Genomic DNA, 27,479 nt, shown 5'->3' on the forward strand with positions numbered 1-27,479 from the left:
ATGATTTCTTGGACAAGATCCCCAAAGTACAGGCAACAAAAGAAAAACTAAACAAATGGGATCATATCAAATCAGAAACTTCTGTACAGCAAAGGAAATGATCAACAGAGTGAAGAGACATGCAACAGAATGGGAAAAAATAGTTGCTAGCTACCTAGCAAACAGAGATTAATATCCATAATAAATCAGCAACTTTAAAAAACTCAGCAACAACAAAAAACAACCAATCCAGTTAAGAAATGCACAAAGGACCTCCATAGACAATTCTCTACTAAGAAACACAAATGGCCAACAAATACATGAAAAAATTTTCAAAAATACTAGCTATCATGAGATATCACCTCACTCCTCTCAGAACGGCTAAAATCCGAGACACAGAGTAACAAATGCTGGTGAGGAGAACACTTACATACTGTTGGTAAGAATGCAAACAGCTGCAGCCAGAGTATAGAGATTCCTTAAGAAACTCAAAATAGATGTGCCGTACGATCCAGCAATCTCATTACTGGGTATATACCCAGAAGACAAGAACACAAGTTGCATCAAAGAGATAGCTACACTACCACATTTATAGCAGCACTGTTCACAGTAGCCAAAATTTGGAATCAACCAAGGTGTCCATCATCAGATTAATGGATAAGGAAAATGTGGTGTATATGCACGTTGGAATACTATTCAGCTATAAAAAAGAATGAAATTCTGCCATTGTGGCAAAATAAACTCAACTAGAGGACATGATGTTGAGTGAAACAAGCTGGACACTGAAAGACAAATAGTACACATTCTCCATTATATGTGGGAGCTAAAATTAAACAGAAACAAATAAAAGAGAAAGAAATGTCTATACGTATCACCTGCTGCAAATATAGTTAAACTTTGTTTTGTACCTCTGTCAAACCAATAGTTAACAATGCTATACTACAATTTTAATGATCTGGGATTACTCTAGAATTTATTATATATGGATGAAATTATCATTTTTCCATTCAATTATTACTTATAGCCATAGGCTATACTCCCTGTAACAGGATCTTTTTGCTTTTTACTTATTAAACTTCTATTCTGGTGAAGCAGTAAGCCTTTTTACTCTAATGTAAATTTAAAATATAGCATCTCAGAGTGTCTTGGCTTTCCATGCCTGAAATACTCTCATGGGCTTTTCAGCCAGATCCGAATGCCTTTAGGGCTGATTCTGAGGCCAGAGTGCTATTTAGGACATCTGCCATTCTATGATTCTGCTGAGTATCTCACTTCCCATGTTGGATCACTCTCCCCTTTATTTATTCTATCAGTTAGTGCTAGCAGGTACTAGACTTGTTTATGTGCTCCCTTTGACTCTTAGTCCTTTCATTATGATCAATTGTGAACTGAAATTGATCACTTGGAATAGTGAGATGGCATTGGTACATGCCACCTTGATGGGATTAAATTGGAGTCCCCTGGTATGTTTCTAACTCTACCATTTGGGGCAAGTCAGCTTGAGCATGTCCCAAATTATATATCTCTTCCCTCTCTTATACTCTGGCAAAAGATCTCTGTGAGTGAGATCTCAGTGGAAAGAACAGGTCTTCAAAGAAGGAGGTACCTTTCTCTGAAGGGAGGAGAGAACCTCCACTTTGACTATGACCTTGTCTAAACAAGATAAGAATCGGAGAACTCAGAGGGCTTCCATAGCCTTGGAAACTCATGACTGGAGCATAGGGAGATTACTGATGCCATAGACAGGAGTGTCAATTGGTAAAGTCAACAACAGGAGTCACTGTGCACTTACTCCTCATGTAGGATCTCTGTCCTTAATGTGCTGTGCATTGAGATTTAATGCTATAACGAGTACTCAAACAATATATTTCACTTTGTGTTTCTATGGGGGTGCAAACTGTTGAAATCTTTACTTAATGCATACTAAACTGATCCTCTGTTAAAAAAAAAAAAGAAAAGAAAAGAAGTTATCAACTCCCAACTTGACTCTCACTGGGATTAAACATGACAATAGGTCTGATCTGATTTCATCATCATTTAAAAAAAAATCATCTATTATTTTTCACTTTATGTTTCTGTGTGGGAGCAAACTGTTGAAATCCTTACTTAATGTATACTAAGCTGATCTTCTGTATATTAAGATAATCGAAAATGAATCTTGATGTGAATGGAAGGGGAGAGGGAGTGGGAAAGGGGAGGGTTGTGGGTGGGAGGGACGGTATCGGGGGGAAGCCATTGTAATCCATAAATCGTACTTTGGAAATTTATATTCATTAAATAAAAGTTAAAAAAAATATAGTATCTCAAAAACTAAAAGAAAGAGAGAAAGGAAATGACGGAGAGAGGAAGTGAGGAGGAGGGAGGGAAGGGAAGAAGGGAATATCATTATGTTAGAATTTTATCTACAAACTATATTGCATCTGGTAAAAACTAATTAAAAATTTCCAACTAAAAACAAATTATCACACATACACATAGAGCTGGATAAGGGTGAAGCCTTGATCTAACTGTGGCGGTTAGGAAGTAGTTCAGTGGGAGGTCTGTGGGTGGGTCTGTGGGGACCTGCTCTTGGTAGATGGCCCTTAGGAGTGGTTTTATTTTTTATGTTCCAGTTTGATTTAGGCTCTCTCTGCTAATGGCCAGCCCCCATCAGACACCAGACTGTGGGGCTGCCTAAACTGTGAGCTAAATAAACCCTTTTCCTCCAAAGAAGCCCCAATCAAATGTTTCAGCTCAAGTAACAGAAAGTGAACTAATACTCCCAGCCCTTCAGTCTGTGCTAGCCCACATGATGGCTAACTCTAGAGCTCCACTTTCCAACACGGTGACCAGTAGACATATGTCTCTGCAGAGAACACTCCTCTGACTATTCTGAATTGAGATGCTGGAAGAGTGAAATACATCCTGGATGTGAAAGACTTAATAATGCCTATGTGTGGGAAAGATAGAATTTTGGCTATGTAGGGTAAAATAGAATATAGCATTAAAATTGACTTTTCCAAATTTAAAGTTATGTATAGTATATGATTTGCAATATATTTCCATTGGACATGGCTCCTGTAGATGACTTCTCTGTGACTAGGATACTAGAGAAACAGTGGCCACCTCTCTTAGACCAAAGTCATTGTATGTGTGCATACAAACGCATAGCAATCTCTCTCTCTCTCTCTCTCTCATCTTTCTTTTTCTGATGGCCACCCCCTTCTGTTGATACCTCCTGGGGTGTTGTTCTCACTGATGAGCTCAGCTGTTAAGTTCTTTGTTAAGTTCTTTGAAGGCAGATTTCATTGTTATCTCCTTGACTTAGTCACTTCTGGCATGCAATACTTTCAATGCTTCTTATCTCAGCAGATCAACCAAAACACCTGGATCATCCTTGACAGGGGCTGCCACTGCTCTCACCCCGTCACGGATACAGTCAGTGCACCACTCCATCCCTACCCCTGTACCATGGCAGTGAGCTCCAGACCGCTTCCAACAGCCAACGCTTGCTTCCTTGTTCCTGGAGGTATTTTTTTCTTCATTTTAGATTTAGAGTAGGAAGCTGGAAGTGCCAGAGAATTAATGTCCAACACCCACCCCCCGTACCCTGCCACAGCCTGCAACCATTAACTGATGGGATTTGGTGTAAGAATAGTAGAGCTTCGGGCCAGCGCCACGGCTCACTAGGCTAATCCCCCGCCTTGCGGCGCCGGCACACCGGGTTCTAGTCCGGTTGGGGCACCGGTTTGGTCCCGGTTGCTCCTCCTCCAGGCCAGCTCTCTGCTGTGGCCAGGGAGTGCAGTGGAGGATGGCCTAGTCCTTGGGCCCTGCACCCCATGGGAGACCAGGATAAGCACCTGGCTCCTGCCATTGGATCAGCACGGTGCGCCGGCCACGGCGGCCATTGGAGGGTGAACCAACAGCAAAGGAAGACCTTTCTCTCTGTCTCTTTCCCTCTCACTGTCTACTCTGCCTGTCAAAAGAAAAAAAAAAAAAAGAATAGTAAAGCTTCTTCCCCTTGGCAAGGGGAAGTATTCTGTGCTCACTCCCAAGATGCAGTGAGCTCCATTTTTCCACCATGGGAGTTAGCTTCATACCTATTTTTGTTGACTGTCTTCCCTCCCTTGCCTCATTTTGCCACTCCCATACCAATGTGCCCTGCTTATACAATTGTGTATATCCTATATCCAATCCTACTGAATTCACCTTCTGAATGTCTGCCCAGTCGAGTTCGTCCCATCCTTACTGATGTTGACTTGGTTTAAAACATCATGAACTCCTGAAAATATCTATATGGTAACTATCGAAGTGTATTATCTTTCCTCTAGAGCCAGAGTTATGTTTTCTTTTCTTTTCTTTTTTTTTAAGATTTATTTATTCATTTGAAAGTCAGAATTACACAGAGGGAGAAGGAGAGGCAGAGAGAGAGAGAGAGGTCTTCCATCTGATGGTTCACTCCCCAATTGGCCGCAATGGCTGGAGCTGTGCCGATCTGAAGCCAGGAGCCAGGAACTTCCTTCCGGACTCCCACACAGGTGCAGGGGCACAAGGGCCTGGGCTATCTTCTATTGCTCTCCCAGGTCATAGCAGAGAGCTAGATCAGAAGTAGAGCAGCCGAGATTTGAACCGGTGCCCATATGGCATGCCAGCACTTCAGGCCAGGGAGTTAACCTGCTGCACCACATCACCGGCCCCAGAGTTACGTTTTCCACATTTAAGTTTTTTTTTTAATTTTTTATTTATTTGACAGGTAGAGTTACAGACAGTGAGAGAGAGAGACAGAGAGAAAGGTCTTCCTTCTGTTGGTTCACTCCCCAAATGGCCGCAATGGCCGGCGCTGAGCTGATCCGAAGCCAGGAGCCAGGTGCCTCTTCCCTGTCCCCCATGTGGGTGCAGGGGTCCAAGCACTTGGGCCATCCTCCACTGCCTTCCCGGGCCACAGCAGAGAGCTGGACCAGGAGAGGAGCAACCGGGACCAGAACCCAGCACTCATATGGGATGCCGGTGCCACAGGCGGAGGATTAATCTAGTGCACCATGGCACCGGTCCCCAACATTTAAATTTGATCCTATGTTGCTTGAGACACTCAAGATGGATCCTTGCTGGTCTTTATGAGAAAGTCTTGTTGAACATTCAAAACTTACATTTTGACTCCTGTCTGCCTCCCCAACATATTGTGTGCTCCTTCCTTCCCTCCTCATTCCATTCTGACAACACTGGCCTTGCATTAGCTCATAAATGCCACAGGACTCTTACACAAACTGATATAAAATCTGGAATAACTTCACTTTTCCATCTGCCTGATTAACCCTTTCCCATGGCTCATGGAAGCCTTCTCTGACACCTACACTAGGTCAGGTCTGTTGATTATAGGCTCTCTTAGTACCATGGACCTCTCCCTCATAACCCCTGTTATCAAGATAGTCTCTCTGTCTAAATCCTTTATCGATGCCCCTCATCTCCTTCAGAATCCAAGATTCATAATTGCAGGATCAAGTCTCAGTTTTGTACTCAAACTTCTGGCACAGTGTTTGGTAAATAGACGCTCACTGAGTATTTGTCACATGAAAGAAAACAAAGATTTTTTTTAACTTTATTACAAAAGCATACCCCTTCCACTTTTTTTGCTTTAAGTACAATATTAAAAATATTAAATGGGATTTCCAATAGTAAATTAGATGAAACATTTCATACTTCAATACAAAATATTAGATGAGTTTGTCCAACTGCAGACTAATATGTGTTCTGAACACATTAAAGGTAGGTTAAACTAATTTAGTAGGTTAAGTGTATTAAGTACACTTTCAACTTATTATATTTTCAACTTCTAATACTTTTATCAGACTATAATTCCATTGTAAGTTGGGGGCATCGATAAATAAGGAGTAGAAGTTTACAACCAGATAGCTAATTCAGTGGTCTAAGTAAAATTCAGTGTCTTCCCAGTAGACCATCTGACAAGGAGTGGCCCAAAAGTTTTGTAAGTCACCCCTTCCGTAATTTACTGTGTAAGTCTATGAAGCACCCTACCAGAGTGGCCATAACTGAGAAATTCCTATTCTTAACCTATTTTTGTCCTGCGACTTCACTATGTCCATACTTTGCTGTCTTGATGTACCATAAAATAGAAGAGAGAAGAAGTAGATCTCTTCATCTTTCCAGCACCAATGTCTGCAATATATTTGCAGCTCTGTCCCTTCCGATGTAGATAAACATGACTTGAATCCCCAGTACAATTCCAGCGCAGAGCTCGATGTTGTCTCCAAGATTTATTCACATCCTTCAGGACTTACATTTTTTCTAATCACCTCCAAATTCAGTGACTTTCTTGCTTCAGTGAATTCTAGCTCTGCATTCTTCACAAAGAGGTCTTTTAGCCCTGCTTTGTCTTAGTGTCAACCAAAATCCAGGACACAGACTGCTTCTTTGTATTTTTCCTAAGATGCCTTTTGTAAAATTCACTTCCTGACTTTACATGGAGACATGGGAATATCGAGGTTAACTTAGAGTGCAGCATGAGGGGGCAGAGGCTCTTTCGCTCAGTGCTCTTTCCCTTCCAACTCCCTTCTCTGTGTGTCTCACCACTTAAAGAGGAGCTCATTTCCCTTGCAGAAGGATGATATGCATTTGATGCCTTGCATCTCCTGCTCGCTTGGGCTCACCCTAGGCACCCAGCAGTGAGTTTATCTGCAGTACACTGGTTCCAATTATACTTTTCTCTTGCTTCACTAGACATCTGTTTAATGAAATGACAAGGGTCAAGTGAGGACAGCCTCAGAGCCAAACTCAGGGGCACTGGATGGATGCAAGAGATTTGTGGGTAAAACACTTCAGATGTGTAAATTCATTAATCTTGCAAGGAGATAGATGAGCCTTAGAAATGGCGATAGGAGGGAAGGGTAAGTATAGAAGTGAGACCAGCAGTAATGAGCTGCACTTGAGGAGGAAACCAGGGTTACTGGAGACAAAAGTGGGCAGGGGGAGGCTGGGACTACGCTGATGAGGGTGAGTGAGGGAGAGTGGGGTAGGAAGAATGGAGGCAAGAGAGAATACTGAGTGATTAATTTACACTGCAGGAAGAGTGAAGGTGACTTTAGGAGTGGTGGAAAGAGGAATTACCTTGTGACAAAGAAAGACAGTATTGGGTCACCAGCCAGGAAAAGTGTGCATTGCCCCTGGTACCGCCCATTAATAAGCTGTGAACTTGGAGACATAAATCTGTCTTGTTGCACATCAGCTTCCTTATGTGTAAAGCAGATTTGAGCTCGTTGGTGTCTAAACTCCTTCTGCTCCTGAACGCTCTAATTCTGGACATTCTCCAGCCGTATTTAGCATATGCAGGTGTTTATGCAGTTTTGCTTAATGTTTGACAAAGGAAAAGTCTGACTGAGGAAAAGAAAGGACTCACTTTTTGGCCTATTGTTTAAAGCTAGCAGCATGCAGAGAATTTATTATGTGAAAAAATACCATTCGGAGAGGTTAATTAAAAATTCTGACATTCAGGGCATGGATTTGGTGAAGGAATGTACAAGTCCAGAACTCTGGGCAAAATTAGCCAGGCATCTAAATGCTGAACCTTATTAAGTGTATAGTTAGGGATTAGGAGGAGGGCATTCGGATGCCAACATTGCAAACCCAAGTACTGGTTGGCTTTGTGCATTTCGTTTGAATTATTGCACATTTAATAGGATTTAGCTGCAGCGCCTCTGCTTAAAAATCTGTTTCCTTGGCAATGCAATTCTCAGAGGGGCAAAGGCCATATGGAAAACAAGGGTTATTTGGTAATTTAGAAAGTAAGGTGAGAAGGATAGAATTTAAGTCGACATATATCATTTTATCTCCCTACACACAATAAGGGAAAGAGGGACCAGAATGAAGGACATGGTAGATACTTCCATAGCACTATTACTATCAGAAAAGGTTTTGTTCTACGCTTCATATTATAATAGGTTTCCAAACATGTTACTGTTCTGTTTGTTCACAAGACAAAGTAATTCTCCTTCTTGGTAGTTCCCTAGGTGTTGTCTTTGATCCTGTTTTTCTCTCACATCTTCCACGTGCACTCCATCAGCAAGTTCGCTGTTCATTCTACATCTAATTCATATCCAACAGCACCCTGTTCTCCCCAGTTTCCCTGTGACACCTGTTCCCAGCCCCCACCACCTCCACCTGGACCTGCAACAGCTTTCTGCCTCCGTGCTGACATATTCTTGCCCCCTGCACTCCATTCGTCGCTCAGTATCCAGAGTGAGCTTTGTAACAAGGCTAACATCACGGCACTTCATGGCTTCAAATGTTCTGGTACTTTCCAATTGTTCCGATAAAAAAGTTCAAGCTGCTTCGTTGGCTGACAAAACGGGCATGTTCGAGATCCTACCTACCACTGAACTTTCTCACTCTGGGGCACCAAGTTGTGTTCAAACTGATCTTCCTGAAACCGACCGAGCTCCGCCCCACCACAGTGCTTTTGCTCGAGCTATCCCCCACCCCAGGATGGTCTTAGCCTGATTGTTGTACAGTTGACACCAGTTTTATCATCAATTCTCAGCCTACTTGCCCTTTCCTGGGAGGGTATTAGCCTGATAGCACTCTTTATTCCACATCCACTTTTTAATTTTCTGCACTAGATATCCATATCTCATATTTTTTTGACAGAGTTAGACAGTGAGAGAGAGAGAGAGAAAGATAGAGAGAAAGGTCTTCCTTCCGTTGGTTCACCCCCCAAATGGCTGCTACGGCCGGCACTCCTAAGCCAGGATCCAGGTGCTTCCTCCTTGTCTCCCATTTGGGTGCAGGGCCCAAGCACTTGGACCATCCTCCACTGCCTTCCCGGGCCACAGCAGAGAGCTGGACTGGAAGAGGAGCAACCAGGACAGAACTGGCGCCCCAACCGGGACTAGAACCCGGGGTGCCGGTGCCGCAGGCGGAGGATTAGCTTAGTGAGCCGCGGCGCCGGCCCATATCTGATATTTTTGTATCCTTTGAGGGTATTTGCAAAGTTTCAGGGTAAAATGAAACTGTAAGATAAGTTTGTGTTAAAGGCTTATTTGTTTATTTGAAAGGCAGAGTTAAAGAGAGAGAGAGAGGGAGAGGTCTTTCATCCACTGGTTCACTCCTTGAAAGGCCACAATGACTAGAGTTGGGCTGATTTGAAGCCAGGAGCAGGAACTTCTTCCAGGTCTCTCATGTGGGTACAGAAGCCCAAGTACTAGGGTCGTTCTCCACTGCTTTCCCAGGCACATCAGCAGGGCTTTGGATTGGAAGTGGAGCAGCTGGGACTAGAACTGGCATCCATATGGGATGCTGAGGCCGCAGGTCAAGGGTTAATAGGACTTATCTTCACTACAGCACCAGTCCCAAGCTAACCTTGTTTTGGTGCAAAAACCTTCGAAACATATACTCGTATTTATGTGTTTCCTTGTTTTTATTTTTCTGTGTTCCCTGGCATAATACAAGCTGAGTATGAGTACCTTTCGTTACATTTTCTTTTATGTTTTTAAAAGATTTTATTTATTTGAGAGGTAGAGTTTCAGACAGAGAGAGGGAGAAACAGAGAGAAAGGTCTCCCATCCATCCACTGGTTCACTCCCCAAATGGCCGCAATGGCTGGAGCTAGGAGCTAGGAGCTAGGAGCTTCTTCAGGATCTCCCAAGTGGGTGCAGGGGCCTGCGCACTTGGGTTATCTTTCTATGCTTTTGCAGGGCATAGCAGAGAGTTGCTGCAGAAGAGGAGCAGCTGGGGCACCAACCAGTGCCCACATGGGATGCCAGTGCTGCATTTGGAGGCTTAGCCTAGTACGCCACAGCGCTGGCCCCTACATTTTATTTTCTGTTAGGAGCTCTATAAATATCTTTAATAACTAATTAATTAATTCTGCCAAAAACCAGATAAAGCCATTTTGCCACAAAGAACTAAGGGAATGCAATAATGAAGTCAGGTCAATGATTAGGTAAAAAAATATCCAGTTACTACTACATTTATCATTTCTAATGTAGATCATCTGTTTTACTATGGGGACATTTTATAATCCTTAATACATCTTTAATTACATTTTTTAATTGCTAGTAGTTTTCCTCTTTTACAAAATATCTAATTGGGGCTGGCCCTGTGGCATAGCAGGTAAAAGCTGCTGCCTGCAGTGCCGGCATCCCATATGGGTGCCAGTTTGAGTCCTGGCTGCTGCACTTCTGATCCAGCTCTCTGCTATGGCCTGGGAAAGCAGTAGAAAATGGCCCAGGTGATTGGGCCCTGGCAACCACATGGGAGACCCAAAAGAAGCTCCTGGCTCCTGGTTTCAGATCAGCCCAGCTCTAGGCATTGCAGCCATTTGGGGAGTGAACCAGCAGATGGAAGAACTTTCTCTCTCTCTCTCTCTCTCTCTCTCTCTCTCTCTCTCTCTCTGCCTCTGCCTCTCTATAACTCCTGCAAATAAATAATTCTTTTAAAAAAGGTCTAATTTACTCCTTGTCTATTAGTTCAGTGCTATATTTGCATGCATTAGGAAAAGTGGAGGACAGTCTTGACACAAGCAATGTGAGAAGTGTTTAAGTAAATTATAGAAAAATATTTGTAATTCCATTTTTAACAATAGTTTATTCATACCTCTCTTTTTGTAAAGATTTTCACCAAGGAGTAAAAAATTATCTTCTCAGGGAGAAGATAATTGGGATTATGGTCTCAAGATTGGGATTGTGAATAGCCTTTATATTCTTTGTTTTCTGGTATTTCTATTTTTCCTGATTTCTAAAATAAATATGCACGGCCTTGATCACCAGAAACAGCAATTTTGAAAAACAAACTTTTGAGAGGCTATAAAATATAGGGACTTGGAATTTTTGAGACCAAGAAAAGAGTTTTTTCAACTTAAAAACAAAATCCTAAAGCCCAAATAATATTAAGAGGAAGGCAGAAAGTAAAAATCATGAAACCAAAATTTTAGCTCCTGAATTCCACTGGGGTGATCAGCTACAGGGGTTCTTTTTTTTTCTTTTTTTTTTTCTTTTTTTGACAGGCAGAGTGGACAGTGAGAGAGAGAGACAGAGAGAAAGGTCTTCCTTTTGCCGTTGGTTCACCCTCCAATGGCCGCCATGGCTGGCGCGCTGCGGCCGGCGCACCGCGCTGATCCGAAGCCAGGAGCCAGGTACTTATCCTGGTCTCCTATGGGGTGCAGGGCCCAAGCACTTGGGCCATCCTCCACTGCACTCCCGGGCCACAGCAGAGAGCTGGCCTGGAAGAGGGGCAACTGGGACAGAATCCGGCGCCCCGACCGGGACTAGAACCCGGTGTGCTGGTGCCGCAAGGTGGAGGATTAGCCTAGTGAGCCGTGGCGCCGGCTGCTACAGGGGTTCTTGGCACAACTTTGACCTGTGTGGGTTTAGCTGCCCAGGCAGCATCAGCAGAGCTTTGTTCTCCCTCCTGCTCCATCCCTTTCATGCTCCTCAACAGCACCCCCTCTACATCCCCTGTAGTCATTCACCTGCCTATGGTACAAACTGGCCATGCATAAAGCACTCTGAGAAATTGGGAATTTACAAAGTAATGGGAGAGAACTAGTGACTCTCTCCATCCCTCCATCTCCCTCCCTCTATCTCCCTCCCTCCCTCCCTCATCTTTTCTTCATCAATTAGGTGGCTTAAGACCTGGGAAAGTGAATTGAAACTGGCCAGCCATGGGGCCCAACAAGGCATAAGCCTGTCAGAGCTTGGTGGGGTATCCTACTACAAACAAGTTGCCGCAGAGCCTCTATAAGGAAATCAACCTATTAGGAGTACAACGAAGTGTAACAGGATGAGATGGGGCAGAAGAACCTATGGGTAAAAAGAAAATCACAACACAGGATGGACTGTAGCGGCTGCTATTTCTCCTGCATGTCAGCAATTCACATGTGTGTCCTTAGGGGACACAGGTGTCTCCAAAGACTCCGTGGATGAAATTTTGCTGGACTTGGAGGCTTTTGCCATCACTTGTCTTAACCAAGTTTGAGGTGTATCCCTAAGACTCACTCACCAAGATGGGAAAAAAGATAATTTTTAATTATGGAAAATTCCAAGTCCACTTGACAATCACAGCTATCCTGGCATACAGGTAAGTGTTCGAATTTTGCCAGATTTGGGTAATTATTTGGGAAAAAATAAATTATCACTCTAATGATTAGTTTGAGAAGTCACATGAAGAAAGCACTTGCATTGCTGATTTTTTTTTTAACACAAATCCAATGGTAGGCACTTTCACGGGACTCAGAGATATTGAAAACCTTTAACTTCTGCCCACACTGATCAAACAACTCTTTCCTATTGGCTTCTTCTTCCACCCACTCTGTTGGCAACAATTTATTCTAAAAGGATTCAAAGAACAAACAAACAAGTATGCTTATTTGCAGGATGCTTTCACTCTGCTTCTAATTTAGTTATCCTTATGATCCTATGTGCAAGATTTAACCCTCCTGTACAGTGTAAGGGTAATGTGCAGGGCTACTCAAGGGAGGATTCTTATCATGGAATCAACACAGTTGTCTCTTGATACCCATGGGAATCCCATGGATACCAAAATCTTTAGATGCTCAAGTCCCTTAATAGCCAATGGCATACGTTTTTTTTAATCTATCCAGTACATTTTCATATTGACCTTGGCCATCATTCCCCAGTGATCCTCCTAGTCACATGTGTCAATAAAATTCTCGCTTATGCCAGCCTGAATTGGTTCTCTCGTGCAAACAAAGGAATGCTAGTATCAAATATTACCAACATCTTTGACTTTCCCAGTCACTTATTTTGTAACTCCTGTAACAGAACCCATGTCACTTTTCCTACCTAGGTAGCAGGTTTACAGATGTTTGAAAGGGCATTACAGTGGTAGGAAAAGGCAGTGTTATTCATCCATTACTGTCCTGAGAATTCCAGGCCATCCCCAATTCAAAAGACCTCTGCAGGAATAACATTAAAAAGCAAAGAAAAACAAAACAAAACACTAAGCAAACCAAATGGAAATTGACTGCCAAAGAATTCTATTCTTTTCCTATCTCTACTCCAGGCAATGTGACAAAATTCATTAATTTTGGCTTCCAGCTAATAACCCATCATGAGATAAGCTCACTAATGAACTTTTTCGTTTGGAACAGGAGGCCATCAATGTTTGCAGGGCATGCAACACTGTTAAATTGATGCTTATGTTCTCCTAGTAGTGAGAAAATAGAGTTGTGTTTCTTGAACTAAACTCATCAAGTAAATTCTCTTGGCTTTAAGTACTCGGACTTCAGGGAAAGCTAAAAGGAAATAATTAGATTATCTTGGTCTACTCACATTTTGCAGCTAATTATCCCCATATAAAATTTTCCCTTTCTTGCTCTGCAGTTGATCTGGGCTGAGTTAATGAGAAATGAATCAAGCTGTCTATTGTTTATTTTGTGTATTATCCCCACAACATAAAAGTTGGATCAATAAAAATTAAATCATTATGGGACCAACATTTTCAGAAAAGAATACTAGAAGCTCTTGAATTATAGCATTTTGTTGGCAGGTTTAAGGTCCAAAGGGAAGAATCCACCCCCTCTCTTCCACCCCAACAATTCTGCAAGGAGCCATCAGCCCCAGTTTTTGAAAGTCAAATAGAAGAGTAAAGATTAGGTCCATATAGCAATGTTCTCATAATAATAATACCACCACTGTCATTTTTGAAGACTTGCTTGTGTTGTTCTAAGGTACAAGCATACAGATTATGGCCCAAGCCCTGTTTTTGTAAAAAATTTCTTTAGAACACAGCCAGACCCATCCACTTAGATATTATCTGTGGCTGCCTTCGCATCATGCTGATGGCGCCTAGGGGCTGCCACAGAGAGCTTTGGATTCCAAAGCCAAACGTGTTAACTGACGGGCCTTCTACAGTCAAAGTCAGCAGCACCCTCATCAAGCAATTTCCCCCAGAAACCTTTTATTTAAGGTATATAAACTTCACGCATTTCTTAACTACAACTTTAGGAACATAGTGATTCTTCCCACTGTACCCACACTCCCATGCCTCTTCCTCCTCCCTTTCCTATTCCCATTTTTATGTTTTACTGTTTTTTTTTTCAATCAACTTTATACACATAAAATAAACTCTAGTAAAGAGTTCAGCAAGTAGTGTAAAAAAAAGAACTATTCATCAAAAGTCAGGAGAAAGGCTGTTCAAAGCATCACATCTCAGTGTCAATTTCACTTCTATAGGTTGCCTTATAGGTGCTCTATCAGTTACCACAGGATCAGGAAGAACATATGGTATTTGTCCTTTTGGGACTGGCTTATTTCACTAAGTATGTTGTTTTCTAGTTTCATCCATTTTGTTGCAAACAATGAGATTTTATTTTTTAACTGCTATATAGTATTCCATGATGTACATATCTCATAATTTCTTTGTCTAAAGCATTTTTGTATTTACCTTCACCAAGACCGTGAAGTCAGGGTTAAATGCTATTTCCATTCCTGTTTACCAGATGATGAAACTGAGTCACAGGGAGGATTAACTTCTCTAAGTAAAGCTAAGGCTCAGTCTACCTCTCTGATTTTAAAATTTGCATTCTGAATGGATCTGTAATGGAAGTCCCCTAATGCCCACAATTTCACTGCCTTTCCTGACCACTAATGCTCCCTAAAATTCTATGAAATCTGCTGCCCAGACCAAAACAAACAAACAAAAAAGTAGCTTTGGAGACCAGAATAGGAGCCTCTAAAGGATGGACTGAAGGGGCGGGTGTCAGAGCAGTGAGAAAAAGGTCATCTGTTTCATGGATTATGTAAATACAAGCCAGCAGTCAAAGTTGCCATCACGAAATTGAAAGCTCTCTACCCAACCTTTATTTTGCCTTTCTCCTGCTAACCTGTGATGATCTTTAATAATTTAGCAAAAATGCAAGGATTTTCCTATACTTTCTATGCCACGAAACGCTACACCACAAAACACCACCAATAGTTTGTAAATGCAAGGCTGGGCCTTTTGTCAGATGTCTGTTGCTGTAACTGGACAGTACAGACTAGATAATTTACACAGAGTAGAGCTTTAGTTAGCTTGCACTTTGGAAGTCTGGGACATCCAAGGTCAAGGCAGTGGCATCTGGTAAGGCCTTCTTGCTGCACCATACATGGTGGAAGGCATCCCATGGTGAGACAGAGCAAGTGTGCTATTTGAGTCTCTTTAAAAGTATTAACACCACAGTGGCACCTCTTTCATGGCCTTGTGTAATCTTAACTACCTTCCAAAAAACCCTACCTGTAAATACCACTAACGCATGGATTTGGGGATTAAGGTGCTAACACACGAACTTCATGGGTGATAGATCCAAAGCGCTGCACAGGGACACTAGCATATTTAGGTCAGAAGCGCCAGAGCTCTTGGGAAGAACAGCAGACACCCTGGCTCTGAGAGAATCCATCGCTGCCCTGACAGGGGCAGAGGAGTTGCGATCTTCACCAGCACCAGTGACACCAGTGCCGCAGATGGGGGCCCCCCAAGGCCACTGAACTGGGAATGGGTAAACGACAGGTTCCACTTGGTGGCTCTGGTCTGGCTTTGGACACCTTGGTTGTTCCATTCACTGCTGGCTCTGTGCTTTCTCTTCCATTGTGGCCCTTTTCATGCTCCTCGGTCTTGCTGAATGCCCTTGGCTTCTCCCCTTGGGGGCTCTTCAGGGCAGCTGACGCCTGATGCTCTCCAGCCACTGAGAGGAAGAGGACAACCTTTGCTTCTCCACATTCTCAGCCCTCAGGCACAGTGGAGCTCCTCTTCTTCTCCTGACGCCTTTCTCCAACTTCCAAGTCGGCAGGGTAGCCCCTGGGTTTGGCCCTCACACTGCCACGTGTCTCTCCTTCTATAGCTTCCTCCAGAGACATGTGTGATTGATTACTTTTAGGGCCTGTCTGTATGATTCAGGATACGGTGTCTGAAGGTCCTTAATCATATCTGCAGAATTCTTTTTAAAGTAACATCCCCAGATTCCACTGGGTGTCTAATTTGACACCTAGCAGATCCTTTATAAAAAGCTGATTGAGATTTTTATTCATTAATGGATGTGACAATTAGTACATTCCATCTGCATGTGTCTTCATTGGAGAAAGGCAAATAAACAAACTGACTATAATTTATCATAATCCAATATTAATGAACATATCCCACAGGTTCCTGTGTTTCCAATGGAAGGCGATAATTAACCTTGAGGACTGCACAAAAGAGGTGAGCCAAGTCCTGAAAAATGATTAGAAATGCAGAAGGTGGCCCAGACAGGGTGAGACATTCCAAGCACTAAGAGACAGCATTTGCAAAAGCATGGAAGAAAATATGAAACAGCAAAGCCTATTTAGGGAGTTGTAGCAGTTAGGGAAAACAGAGCATAACACAAAAAGCTGGGAAGATCAGAGAAGGAAGCAAAGGACTCATTAAGAACCATGTTGTGGGAGGGGGCAGGCACTGTGGCATAGCCGGTTAAGCCACTGCCTGCAAAGCCAGCATCCCATATGGGCACCGGTTTGAGTTGTCCCAGCTGCTCCACTTCTATTTCTTTTTTAAAGATTTATTTATTTATTTGAAAGAGTTACACAGAGAGAGGAGAGGCAGAGAGAGAGAGGTCTTCTGTCCAATGGTTCACTCCCCAGATGGTCACAACAGCTGGAGCTTCGCTGATCCAAAGCCAGGAGCCAGGAGCTTCTTCCAGGTCTCCCACGCAGGTGCAGGGGTCCTTCTTCTACTGCTTTCCCAGGCCATAGCAGAGAGCTGGATTGGAAGAGGAGCAGGCAGGACTAGAACCGATGTCCATATGGGATGCCGGCACCTCAGGCCAGGGCGTTAACCTGTTGCACGGCAGCACCACCCCACAGCTGCTCCACTTCTAACCTAACTCCCTGCTAATGACCTGGGGAAGCAGAGGAGGATGGTTCAAGTCCTTGAGCCCCTGAATCCACATGGGAGACTAGGAAGCTCTTGGTTTTGTACTGGCCCAGCTCCAGCCACTGCAGCCATTTGTGGAGTGAACCAGTAGATGGAAGACCTCTCTCTCTCTCTCTCTCTCTCTCTCTCTAACTCTGCCTTTCAAATAAATAAATATTTTTAAACATGTTTATAATAAATGTAACAATCCATATTCTTCTCTAATCTATCTATCTATCTATCTATCTATCTATCTATATATTAAAAAGGATCACGTTAGAAGAGCTTTGGATTTGCACCAAGGAAGCTGGTAACTAGCAATCACAAAAGGGTAAAATCTGGGGACTGACAAAGCCAGAGCAACGTGGAAGACAGGTCATTCTGGTGACAGTGAGGAAGCTATTTTGCAAAAGCTCAGCACAATTAAATTAACCTTTCAGCTCGTGGTAGGTGTTTGAATAAGTATCTGCTCAATGTCTCTCGCACGCACCATCACGCTTGAGCTGCTGGAGAGAAAGGGACCAGCATAGCAAGATGCTCCGTTCCAAGCAGATGCCACTCTGATCTGAGCTGGGGCTACAGCTGTTCAGTGGTCATCGACACAGCAGTTCCTGTTTCAGGCCTTTTTAACCAGAGAGGGGACGCTTGGTATGCAATGGCGAGAGCTCCTGGCACAGCAGGCCTGGGAGGCACCTTGATTCCTCCAAGGGAAGCTCCATCTGCTGCTCAGTGCTCAGTGCTCAGTGCTCAGTGCTTTCAGGTCCAGAGGGCCCGTGCTTGTCCTGGGCATTGTGCCTTTTAAACGGGCATCTGCAGGCACTTCCCAAGGTCAGTAGGACTAAGGAGCACTGACCTGCCCACCTGGTTTCCTGGGATCAGTGGACCTCGTGGTTCAATGCAGATAGACAGTGACCGATTTTCCTGGCTTGTGTGCAGGTGGAAACGACAGCAAAGAGGACGACAACGAGAACATTGACCATCTGACCACTCACTATAGCCCAGCACTCACTTTACCTGGTTGTCCATAATCTTTACATCAGTGTTCCTACAACTTTTGGATACCACCCACCCCAAGAAATTGATTTTGTATTGTAACACAGGTCACACATATACGTTACACATATGTAAAATTCCATGAAACTCCACACTGCCTTTAATGCATTATGGCACCTGCTTTTTCTGTGTGCTCTATTCTATTTTTCACATGTGGCTCATCATGCACTAGATTGATTTAGTGATTTGCAGAGTAACAAGGTAGGTAGGTTATCCTCATGGTGTGATTGAAGAAATTGCCCCTGGAAAGGATTAAGTGACCTGCCCCAAGACAACACAAAGCCCAGTCTGCCCATAAACTCCACACTGTCCCTATCCTGTCACCCTGCCCCCCATCACGGAGCCTCTGCTTTGGGGACAAATATCTCAGTGCTGCGGAGAAGTGGTGACAATAATCGCAGCAGTGACACAAGAAGTCACAGCAGCTCATTTTTCTACATATTTAACATTTTAAGATAAAATCTGACATGTGAAGCTATTTTTGCTATAAACAATTTTTAATAGCAGACCTGTGGAACTTGCTCCAGAAATATAATGCTCATTGATCAGTAACTTCCTATGTCCTCCAGTCCCTCCAGCAACCACCATTCCACCCTTTATTCAATGAATCTCACTATTTCAGATACAACACCTATGTGGAATTGTGTAGGATACGTCTCAGTGTGGCTGGATTATTTCGTTTATTGTAACATCCTCAAGGTTCACCTGTATTGTCACGCATTCCAGAATTTCATTGTTTTTTTGGTGGAGAAACTTCCTATCATACATATATACCACATGCTCTTTGTCCACTCATCTGCTGGTGGACACCTGAGTGGTTTCTGCACCCTGGCCATTGTGTATACGGTTATGATGAACATGGGAGTGCGAATTTATCTACAAGATCCTGATTCCAGTTCTTTTGGACAAATACCCAGAAGTTGCAGTCCTCCATCAGATTGTTGTTCCATTTTCCCATGAATGAGGGACCTCAACACTGTTTTCCATAGCAGCTGTACCATTCTGCATTCCCACTGATGTTGCAGAAGGATTCCAATTTCTCCACATCCTTGCTAACACTTGCCTTTTGTAGCTAACAACGTTTAAACCCTCACTACATGGACGCCATCATGCTTAGTGGAAGTGCAATATACCACCCGATTTAAATCATGGAGAAACGGCGCCCAGCAGACAGCATAAGACAATCACACACATACCGAATCAACTACTGGAATCTGGCATTTGCTAAGTTCTCACTCCTCAGTCCTACTAGCCAATTCCAGTCTTAGTTTACTCAACTGTCTACAGAGATCAGTGACTCACTGGATAGCAGCTAACAACATCTGTCCCTCCTAATAGATATATTAAGGATCAAAAGTGCTGAAGCCCTCTGTAAACATTTCTTTGATTGTTTACCATTCTTCAAAGCCTGCTTTGCGAGGAATCGGGAAGAACGCAAAGCCCTAGGCTTTGTCCTTTCATCAAAGAAGGCAAATATCAAAGTCATGATGTTCTTCACTTCAGAAAAAAAGGACCTGATGTAACAGGGCATTGTGCCAAAACAAAACAAAAAATGTTTCCGGCAAAGCCAATGCAACTCTTTGCTCATCTGACAGACACTTTCACGTAGGACTGTGTGCCTTCCAAGGGCCTTGGGATGTCAGTGTACGGTACCAGAAGTCCATTCCTATGACCACGACCCAGAAAAGAAAGCAATTTTTGACAGAAAGTTCTTTTGGCTGGAAAAGTTTTTTTTTTTTTTTTTTGACAGGCAGAGTGGACAGTGAGAGAGAGACAGGGAGAAAGGTCTTCCTTTGCCGTTGGTTCACCCTCCAATGGTCGCTGTGGCCAGTGCACTGCACTCATCCAAAGCCAGGAGCCAGGTGCTTCTCCTGGTATCCCATGTGGGTGCAGGGCCCAAGGACCTGGGCCATCCTCCACTGCACTCCCGGGCCACAGCAGAGAGCTGGACTGGAAGAGGGGCAACTGGGATAGAATCCAGCGCCCCAATCAGGACTAGAACCCCACGTGCCAGCACCGCAGGCGGAGGATTAGCCTAGTGAGCCACGGCGCCGGCCTGGCAAAATTTTAATTTCTATTCAACCTGTGCCTGCCCCTAGCTATCCCAGCAAGCCTTGGCTCATAAAGATGAAAGAAAAAGGAGATTCATGCTGTAGGTGGTTATGGACTGAGAAGTAGAATCTAATACCAGAAAGGGGATTTCTACAGAACGGGCCCAGAACACACACCAGAAACTGTCTATGTTAGAGATACCAAGATCAGCACACACAAGACATCTATCTAGATTATTCTTCAGTCGTGTGTCCACAGTGTCCTCCTTGTTCACACTGTATCTTCCCCCGTGGCCATCTCATAAAAAGCCCACTATCTTTCAGTGCCACCTCCTCTATAAACTCCCGTCATGCCAACCCATATTGGTTTTGTCTTTCCCCTTACCCCTTCCCTCCACTATCTCGCTTTTGGTACCATACAGTCCTTGTGTGGTATGTGAACTCAATTTACCAGAAAAGTAGGTTCTAAGATCACAACACACAATACCTTGAGATGCACAATGAGGAACAGAGTTGTAGAGGAAAGGTTTTGGAATTAAATCCTGCTACACTTCTGGCTGTCATGAGAACAGAGTTCTTAACGCCACGCCCAACCAGGCCCTGATGTTAAGAGGCTGGGATGTTTGGCTGTGGTACTTGGTTCTAATTCTGGCTCCTGCACGTCGTGCTGTGTAATGTGGAGCAACCTTGACCCACACCACTATAAGTTGAGAAAATGAGAGTGCCTTCTCCCCAGACAGGTTGTGAAGATCAAAGAGCTAAGGAGAAACGCACTGGGGGACACTGCCGTTGGCGCCAGGGGACAGTTTCCCTCTCTCAGGACTGCTGTAGACCCAAAGGGAAGGCTGTGTGTGAAGTCCTATGGCAGGACAGGTGGCTCCATAAATGCGCCTTTGCTGTCCTTGCCTGGGGAAAAGGGAAACCCTCAGTCATTCTGCACATTCCCGAGTCTTCTCTCAGTGCCTACCGACGTGCGTGGCACAGAGCAGACTCTTGGTCAGTATTCGTGGCAACAAGGATGCCACATCAATAGCTGTTTTGCCAAGTTTCCAGAGGACTGAGGACTCAGGCCAGACCAAAACTCCTGCAGTGAGTCCCAAGACGAGGCAGGATGCCACCGGAAGTCAACCTGCAGCTGGCAAGCAGTGCACGGGAAGTGTGGAACTGGGCATTGATGCTGGTTCTGCAGGCTGACTCACCTCACACCTCCCTGAACTCATTCGTTCATTCACTAGCAAAGCAAATGTCATCTTCCACACGTCTTTTGGGAACATCAGCAGGCCAGGCTTGAAGGTCTTCACTCAGCCTTCGGAAACAGCAGCGTCAGGGGACCGTCCAGACCTCTTGCAGGGCAATGCAGAGAGCCAGAGGGTCGCAGGGGTCGGAGCTGCCCCTCTGCGCAGTAGGCAGAGGGGTGGTGTCGCGGAAAAACACCGGGCTGAGGGTCGAGGTGCTGCCCCTAGCCTCAGCTCTGCTCGCGTTTGCCGTGTGCTTTTGAGTGAGTCACTTTTCCACGAGAGCTAGGTGACAGGGTGTGTATTTACATAAACGCAACACTGCTCCCAACCAAGTCCCCGCACCCTGCCGGCACCTTGCTTCCACGGTCTCGTTTCATCTCTGCGTCAGTCCTGTGTGGTGAAACGCAGGTTTCAAGCAGAGCTCATCCGACCTGAGAGTCCCTGCTTCTCATCTCTGAGTGTCTCTCAAAAGCCAGCCGGCTCGGGAACCTTCCCTCTGATTGTGTCCACAGCTATGTTCTCCCTCTGCTGTTATTTTCCAAATGAAATACATTTATTTCTAAAGAAAAATATATTTTACTACCATGAAAGGAAAGCCAATATCACTTGCCACAAAGAGAAACTGAAAAGGAGAAATAAAATGACCTGATTAAATTCTAGTCAGGTACTGTGCATACAAGTCCAAGTCTGGGATTCACCAGACAGTAGATTCCACTCCAAAATGGGAAAACAGAGGAGAATTTAATTGAAAAATTGTTAACAAAGATGTGGGCAGGGCTCAGGGAAACCAGCAAGGGGCTGGCAATAGTAGGGAGTAATTGCCTACAAGGCTAGACTTGCCCGATTTGGCAAACAGAAAAGAGATGTCCTGTTAAATTTTATTTTTAATGTGTTTAAGACACACACACACAGAAAGAGAGAGAGAGAGAAATAGAGAGAGAGAGAAAGAGAGAGAGAGAGAAGGAGAGAGAGGGAGAGAGACAGACAGGCACAGGGGGACCTCCCAACCATTGGTTCACTCCACAAATGCCTTTAGCAGGCAAGGCTGGGCTATAGCTGATGCCAGAACACTGGAATTCAATCGAGGTTTCCCACGTGAGTGGAATCGATGCCACTATTTGAGACTCCTCCTGGAGTCTGCATTCATAGCAAGCTGCGATCAGAAGCCAGAGGTGAGTATTGAACCCAACCACATTCATCTCAGTTTCAAAAAAACAACAAATAATTTTTGGGATATAGTTATATTCCATGAAATCTATGATGGCTCATTGTACTGAAAAATAATTTGTCATGTATCTGGTATTCAAATTTAAGTAGACGTTCTGTATTTTTCTGGCAACACTACCCTGGCTGTGAGAGATCACAGAGGGCTGTTGGGTCCCGGGTAGAGCTGTGTCTGGGAGCCAGGCACTGTCCAGGGAGAGCCACAGCCTTCCTTAGAGGCAGACAACCAAACCAGACGGGGTTGCTGAGGGAATCAAGATGCTGCCAATTGCTGCTGGTATTTCCAATTATTAGAGCAATTCAGAAAGGAGAGGGCAAGTTGGTGGGCTGACCCATTCCAATGGTTTCCATGGAGACTGCCTCCCAGGGCACAGAGCAGGGTACGGAGAAGGGGAGAGGCTAGCCCTGGAGGGCACACAGAAGATGCCGGTACACCTCCTGAGGATTGAGCCTCAGCTCTCGTCTCCCGCTGTACTGAGTGCAGATTAGCCAGTGTCAGGCAGCTGTCAAGTATTTCCTAGCACCCAACCTGATGTTTTCTACTTTGGTTAGACTGTGAGGAAATGAGCGGAAAAATGAAAAAGTAACTTGCTTATGGAGTAACCAGTGCCATCCAATGCCATGGCCATGTACCACCCAAAACGATCTTGGGGAGCCCTAGTTATATTTGTCCCTCACTCTGGGAACCCCTACTGCAAGAGGAGCCCCCACAGGTCAGGATGAGGGTCAGGAGAGTGAGTCACTCTCCTTGAAGGTGAAATTGAAGGGCGCATCAGAAACCACAGTTATTGGCCGGCTCCGCGGCTCAATAGGATAATCTTCCGCCTGTGGCACCGACACACTGGGTTCTAGTCCCGGTTGGGGCACTGGATTCTGTCCTGGTTGCTCCTCTTCCACTCTGTGGGGAGCAACTCTGAATAGACAAAGTTACTGGAATTAAGACTTATTCTATGCATCTGCTCTCCCACAATATGGCGCTGGGAGAGGAGGAAACAGCTTCTACACAGCTGCCTCCAGTTCAACCAAGAAACAGCAGGACCTGCTCCTGATTGGAGGAGAGCAGCGTACTCGGCGTGTGGGTAGCAGAGTTGGGATTGGTGGAAGAGGACTATAAAGGAGGAGAGAGACACCATACACCGGGAACATCTATCTGAAGGAACACCTGTGCAGCCCCCGAGAGAGCCGGCCGGCGGTGTGCCGTTCCCCCGTGGAAGTGGGGAAAGTGGCAGGGGGAACTGCCCTTCCACGGAGGTGGAAGGGATGGTAGCCAACCCGGGAAGAACCAGCAGCAAACCCGGGAAGGGCCGAGCAGACAAAAGAACAGCGCAGGGTCCTGTGTCGTTCCTCCACGAAGACGGGGAGCGACATAATGGTGCCGTGACTCGGATAGGAAGCCTAGGCAGGGTTTAGTGTCGTTCCTCCATGAAGAGGGGGAGCAACATAATGGTGCCGTGACTCGGATAGGAAACCTAGGAGGGAAGAAATGGGAAGAAGTGGGAAAATACCGGAGAGAGAGACTAGCAAAGAGCCTAGGGAAAAGCCGGACGGAAAAGGTGCCGGAAGAAGCTATTGAAAGCCTAGGCATAGACTCGGATACGGACTGTGGGAAAGAAGTTAGGATTGAAAGCTAGGATTTAAAGTGAAAGCAAGAAGAAACTTAGACTCAGATACGGACTGCAGGTTGAAAGCGAAAGTGAAACCTAGAAGAAACTTAGACTCAGACACGGACTGTGGGGAGAAGCCAGGAGAAATGAGAGGGGAATATCGTTGGAAGAAAAGTTAGGAAACATACCGGGTAGAAAAAAATGTTAGGGAGGATGAAGCCGCGGGGGCAGGCCGAGGCGGAGATGTAAGCTATCTTGGGATTGTCAAGTCAGCCCGGGAAACAAAAGGCGAAAATCTAAAAAACCAGAGGCAGAGACGTGGGCCAGGTTGGAATCCGTCAGATTAGCCCGGGGAGCAAAAGACGGGAAGCCAAACCGTAAGGCGGAAATGTAGGCTAGGTTGAATTCGCCAGGTTAGCCTGGGGAACTTAGACTGAATACCGGTGGCGGAAACGTGAGCTAGGCTGTGTGACTCGCGGAAGCCGCTGCGTGCAGAGAGAGCACGTGGGGCGCAAGTATAGGGAACTCGGGCTAGCGCGAAGGCCGTGGTGCGGGCGCAAAGGGCACGGAGACCGTGGAGAGCGCGCGAAGCCGGGAAGCGGCTCAGAGCTGGGAAGCCGCCGCAGGGCGAGGGGCCGAGAAGCAGCCTTGGGGCGGGCGCCGGGAAGCCGCGGGGATAAGAGAAACAGAAGTTTAGAAATAAAATGAGAGAAATAGGAATGCTGGTAGATAGAAGTAAAATAGGAGAAATAGGAATGCCCGGAGATAGAGAAATAGAGAAAAATAAGGCCTCCCCACAACATGGCAATGAGAGAGCTTGGATTCGGTCTGCCTGATTAGTAAGATGATAAGCACCTGTGGGCGGCTGCAGGTCACCAAAGACAGGCACGTTATCAACACCAATAAGTCTCCCCACAATACGGCAATGAGAAGGCTTGGATTCGGTTTGCCTGATTGGTAGGGCATATAAGCACCTGCAGGCAGTTCTAGCAGAGTAGAGCATGCGCTGGCTGCAGGGCACCGAACACAGGCACGCATCAGCGCCTAAAAACCTCCTCACAACATGGCGAAGAGGGGACCCGGATTTGGTTTGCCTGATTGGTAGGGCTTGTAAGCGCCTGTGGGCAACTCTAGCAAGCAGAGCAGAGTGTGTGCCGCGGGGCACCGAAGACAGGCGCGTATCAACGCCAAAAAATAAAAAGAAAGGGGGATCTGTGGGGAGCAACTCGGACTAGACTAAGTTACTGGAATTAAGACTTATTCTATGCATCTGCTCTCCCACAATATGGCGCTGGGAGAGGAGGAAACAGCTTCTACACAGCTGCCTCCAGTTCAACCAATAAACTGTAGGACCTGCTCCTGATTGGAGGAGAGCAGCGTACTCGGCGTGTGGGTAGCAGAGTTGGGATTGGTGGAAGAGGACTATAAAGGAGGAGAGAGACAACATGCACCGGGAACATCTATCTGAAGGAACACCTGTGCAGCCCCCGAGAGAGCCGGCCGGCGGTGTGCCGCTCCCCCGCGGAAGTGGGGAAAGTGGCAGGGGGAACTGCCCTTCCACAGAGGTGGAAGGGTCGGTAGCCAACCCGGGAAGAACCAGCAGCAAACCCGGGAAGGGCCGAGCAGACAAAAGAACAGCGCAGGGTCCTGTGTCGTTCCTCCATGAAGACGGGGAGCGACACCAGTCCAGCTCTCTGCTGTGGCCCGGGAGTGCAGTGGAGGATGGCCCAGGTCCTTGGGCCCTGCACCCACATGGGAGACCAGGAAAGGCACCTGGCTCCTGGCTTCCGATCAGCGTGGTGTGCCGGCTGCAGTGCGCCAGCTGCAGTGGCCATTGTGGGGGTGAACCAATGGCAAAGAAAGACCTTTCTCTCTGTCTCTCTCTTAACTGTCCACTCTGCCTGTCAAAAACAACAACAACAACAACAACAAAACCACATTATCGAGATAAAGAACAGTCGAATCGTGTATTTCTAAAAATCAAAAGTGGCGCTAAAAAACTCAACGACAGGATGACCAATATTGTCGATCCAGTCAGGATCCACCGTCGGCCCTGCCTCCTCCAATCCAGGGTCTGGTGGTGCAAGTACTCCAACACCTATTGTGTGTAGTAGCAGTACCCTCTTCACATCATGTGGGAACTCTTTAATTCCCAAAATATTATTAACATTAATTTGGTTAATTTTCAAGCACCCAACAAGGTAGGAGGGAGCCAGGAGAGGGAACGTCATCCTATTTTATAATCCTAGTGGGATGATTTTAAATCAACGAGAGATGGGTTCAAATCCTCTGTCTCTGGGAACCGTATAACATGGAGACATGTGGGTCTCCACCTGCCCCACTGCCTCCCGTACCCCCCGCCCCATCAGCTGCAGAGCCAACTCTACACCTATGTCCAGGACCCTTGGCACTCGGGAGGGGGAAGTCTCCTTTGGGCTCTTGATTCCCTATTAAGTCCCTTCTCTGTCATTCCCCATGAGAATGACATTCACCAGAAGAACAAGTCCCACCTGTCAACTTACTTAAGGCACATTGAAAATGAAAAGAATAATTTTCCACCATATGCACAGACAAACAAGGAGAAGGAGGAGGAAGAGGCACGTTTTCAGAGATAAGCAAAGAGTAAGACATTGCATTGCCCAGACAGGCTGCAAATGGCCCTCTGGAACCCAAGGTCTTGCTCCGCCCTTGGCTGCCGCCTACTTTTTCCGTTCACTTGTTGTCAAAGTGTTCATTTCACTTGGAACCAAAGACAGCAGTGAGAAAGCCAAAGCCACAGTGATAGTCAATCTCATTGATTCACTGCATCAGCCTTTGTGAAGTGTTCATAGCTTCTCCTCCTGCGGGAGTGAGTTTCCTTCTTTCCCAACCAAGAAGTACAATGGAATCATGCAATTCACAAAAACGTGGCAAGTATACCTCCACACACACTTTATCTGCTTGTTCACCAACACTCCTGGCTGTTTGCTGATTTATTAGTACAGACTAGTACAGCTTTGGGCTGCTCTGAACTTTAACTAAGAAATGAACCAAAGTGGTTTGTTTAACTCTCTGGAAGAGTAGGATTTCTCTGACACTCAACTCACTGCCTGTTCTGTTATTTTTGAGATGCACTACTCTTTGGAAAAGGTGGACTGGAGATTTGGAGTTGGACAGGGTGAAAACTTCAGTGTTTCCATTTATTAGCTGCGTGGTCTTGGGCTGGAAGCTTAGTCCCACTGGACCTTACGTTTTTAAATAAAGCTGGAATGGTATCTTCCTGGCAGGAGTTTTGGAAGAATCAAGTAAGAGAGTAGATAGGGAGTGGGCATGAAGTTAATGCCAACCTGCAGGGGGCAAGAAATGTCAAAGTTGTCTCTCCCAATCAAGTCTAACAATGACAGCCTTCTGCATCTCAGCTATGAAGATTATTTATTTGAAAGGCACAGTGACACAGAGAGAGAGAGAGAGAGAGAGAG

This window comes from Oryctolagus cuniculus, chromosome 18 (genome assembly GCF_964237555.1).
Source record: "Oryctolagus cuniculus chromosome 18, mOryCun1.1, whole genome shotgun sequence".
Lineage (NCBI taxonomy): Eukaryota > Metazoa > Chordata > Mammalia > Lagomorpha > Leporidae > Oryctolagus > Oryctolagus cuniculus.